Here is a 4,307-nt window from a genome sequence, read left to right on the forward strand (position 1 = left end):
TATCTCTAAATAATTCCAGTCTCACTAGACAATTTTGTGAGTATATTCATCCAGAGTTGAGAGTGTATAGTGAGGTCCACGTTACAATGGCATTGAGACTATCATTCAACAAATCGGATAGCGCTATCTCTTTCTCGCTTTGCTTTGTTGCCAGATCATCTTTTAACACTTTAGAATTATTAATTATTAATTAATTAACAAAATATTTCATTTTAGTTTTCTAAAATTTATTAGGAAATTATTCAATGTTGAATAAAATATGAATGATTATTTTAAACGAGAATGAACTGTTAATATTACATCAATAAAACTGTACCAGCTACCGTGTAAAGAAGGCACTGACAAGACAGAGGATCGGCAACGTTGTTCTCCTATATTAATTCTCTACTGCCATTATAACGTGGACCTCACTGTAGGCTCATATATATATGCGCGTGAATGCAATCTGCCAGTTTTCATCAAAAATAATTTAGCATCAAGCGTTTTAAATCTAAAATTTAATCTGTAAATTTTTGTGATCTTCATAAAAGTGTTTTCATAACCTCATTTGGACTATTTTTATCAAAATTATGGAGAGGAAGAATTTTGGGTTTATCCTGTTGATTATCTCCCAATTATTTATTTTATATTGTGATTGTGGAATGTCTACAAATGGAAACAATTGGAAGTTGCATCTTTTGTTCAAATGCTAATTAATAAATAATAATTATTATTAAACGAAAATTTCAATTGAATGCTGTAATTAACCCTGAAGACTTCTGCTACTGTACTGCAAATATTGACAACAGGGTAAACAGCTAGATGGAAATTCGATGAGCACTAACATACAAAAATTATTTGTCAGCCCGGGAATTGAACCCAGTACCTTCTGATTGCCGGTCAGGAATGCTTACCCTTACACTAAACTGACAATCTCTGGATAGCAACGCTCATTCTTATACAAAGCCATAGCGTCCTGCCAGCCTACAAATGGAAAAAAATTAGAAGTTGCATTTGTTCAAATGCTAAATAATAAATAATTATTATTAAACGAAAATCGCGGTTAAATGCTGTAAATAACCCCGAATACTTCTGCTACTGCAAATATTGACAAAAGGGTAAACAGCTAGATGGAAATTCGATGAGCGCTACTATTCAAAAATTAATTCATCTTATACAGAACCAGGTTTCGTGGTAACATCTACCACATCTTCAGCTGAACTGATGTGTTTGTTATTGTTGAAGGAATATCCTTGTTCCAGAAACCAGAAACCTGATTCTGTAGGATGAATTTATTTTTAAATAAATTAAAGTGGTATTGACAACATCAACGTCCTATCCGTTCAATTATGGAGAAATACCACAACATCTCATACCATACTAAAAAATTTGATCGAGTTTGTTAGCCAACGAAATTGACTCACCTCTTTGTCGTTTTAAATATAACAGAATAACATTGAAAGTTCATAGGATAATTTTTTTAGTAATTCATCATTACAAATGACAAATGTCAGCTGGATTATTAAATTCTATTATTGATAACTCAATGCAACTGCCTACAAAAGAAGAGCTGACAGAATATCTGCGGCATTTTAGAATTAAGTTTGTTTTTCGGTAATTCTTCAAAATTATATTTCTATATGTGAATATTTCCTATTTTGATTATAATAATTTGGAATATTTCTTCTATGTTTAGTTTTGAAGCTTCTAAATTTGAAAATCTACTTTGTGAAAATACTTGAGGACTAAAAATTTTGTGAAGTGAACAACTACAAGACTCAACCTATTTCGGACTATGTGTTATCTAATTGGGAGAGGAATAGCACAAGGTTACCTTTTTTTCCTCTCACCTATCATTTTGATGATGTACTTATTGTATAAAAATAAAGAATCTTGAGCTAGTTCTTATCGGGGAGGCTCAGTAATAAGTAAATCAAGTACACTATTACCAGAGATATTGTGAAATTTCTCTATATTAAGGTGAAATAAAAAAATATAGAATTTCCTCAGTCCAACCTAAAATAACCACTGACGATGATGCCTTAGTGCATTGAAACTAAGTTTAAACTCAAATAAATTATGTGGAACTGACAATATCGGTTTTATTTCACCTTAAAACAATAATTATGTTGAAAGACATAGCTCAATTTTAACTCTACATGGATACCTGATTCTTATTGAATGAAAAAGACTAAGAAATTGTCAAAAAACCACTGATTTTCAGTATGTGTTTCAAATATGAATAATTACCACAATATCAACTTCTCAACTACACAAAAAAAAGATACCTGATTCCTTATTTCACATTTTATCCATTCAAAAATATTATTCATATACCGGTATAGTTGTGGTTCATTCCAGGCACAAAGCAAAACTGAAGTGCAGGGACCCTCATCTTCAACTCAACCTTTTTTGGTCACAGTTTTGTTCACTACAATATGATTAATATGTTATAAACATAATTAGAATAGATTAAAAGATTGGCTCTTGATATATAGGTCAAAATTAGGTCCAAATTGAATTGAATTGAATTTATTTATTGCCAAAAATTACAAATACATATTTTTACAATACCGTACAATATAAATAACATTGATTGTAACTTAAGTGCATCAATAACATCACTGTAATACTTGCATTGGCACTGCCAACGTAAGATTCCTTGTGTGTTGGCAGTGAGTTGCAGATTATTTATTCTCTATCAATTCAGGTCAGTATATGAATTAATAAACAATTTATTGATAATGCTAACGAAGAAAATACAAAATAAAATTAATAATGCTAATGAAGCTATACCTATTATACAAAAAAAAACAGTGAAACTTTCTCAAAGAAAAACAAATGAACTGATACAATAAAAAGAAGTTCCTGTAATGTGACTTGGGACAATTACAAGCCTGGTTCAAGAGTATACATTCCCATAGCTCACTGTTTTTAGTAACAATTATTTGTATACAACATTATACTTTATACCACTAGTTTAAAGAATACATTTTGGTCAATCCAATATTCTATACTTTTAATTGAATCGCGTGTGATTTTTTCATCTATAAAGTCATTTGTAATTTTGTTTATAATGTAGTTACAATAATATTGAAATTGATGCCTGCATATGGTTAGCTTGATGAGTTCTGTCTTAAATCTGTTGTTAGGACGTGTATTATGGGGTGAAATGTGGGTAGCAAAATTAGTTTTATTTTTATTGATATGGAGTAGCCTATAACGTTTTTCATATAATTCTGTCTTATTGTCGGAACCTTGAATTCAAGAAATATTTCCCTACTAGGATAGAGTCGTGGCCTTGCTAATGCTGCTCTTATAATATGTTTTTGTAGGATAAATAACTTTTTTAAATGCGTGTCATATGCACCTCCCCATACCTCAATAATGTATTGAAATAGTAATTGAGCATATGCAAAGTAATTTTTCTTATATATATGTCTATGTTTTTTATTTATTTATTTTGTAATAAATACTTTGCCCACTACCTTCATGCCAACAAAATCATGAAATAGATTTCGGCTAATCCTGGTTCAAAATTTACCTGGTCATAAGGATTTTTCTCTAGTAGTTCAGAGCAAATGGTTCTACATTTTTCAAAATTTCTTCTTCTATAATGGCTCAGCGCACTATACAAAGGATCCAGGTTAGTAGTTAATGATTCTTGAACCTGAAAATACGATAATATGCATTATTAATATTATTAAAAACAAAGTTTGTTTGTGTAACCGACCCCAGATGGGGTTAGAATTAAGAGATATCTAAATTCTAAAGGACGAGTCATGGGACTTTATTAATAACAAACTTTTTGCATTCTAATCAATTTCTAAATTTTATTGAGTCAATCTAATTTGAATTTGGACAACAACAAAAAAACTGCAACAATTTATTTCACATTCTAAGACAAAAAAACCGCCTAGGTATAAGATTTTGCTAACTCTGATCTCTGGAAGTTTGTTTACGAAGGTAGGGCGGACTTTACTCAATTTTCTACTAATGAATGATATAATTAGGGACTCGGTTAATTTGGGTTTCTAAAACATGAGCAAGACATTATAATGGCACTCGCTATCTTTAGAACTATTAATCTCATCACGACTGAAACTTTTCACTACACTACGTTGTTGATAAACAATAAAATACATACACAATTCAAACTACTTTTAATAAGTTCACGAAATAGGACGAATCAAACATCTTGAAAATTTATACACTACTTGTATTTCACCTCATGTAACACGTTCAAATAGGGCCTTCGAGGCCCGAGACTACCTCTAGTTTTTCATCTTATTCCGGCCGTGGCTTGATTGGTAGTGCTCTTTTTCCAC

The sequence above is a fragment of the Nilaparvata lugens genome, chromosome 5, assembly GCF_014356525.2.
Source record: "Nilaparvata lugens isolate BPH chromosome 5, ASM1435652v1, whole genome shotgun sequence".
Taxonomy (NCBI): domain Eukaryota; kingdom Metazoa; phylum Arthropoda; class Insecta; order Hemiptera; family Delphacidae; genus Nilaparvata; species Nilaparvata lugens.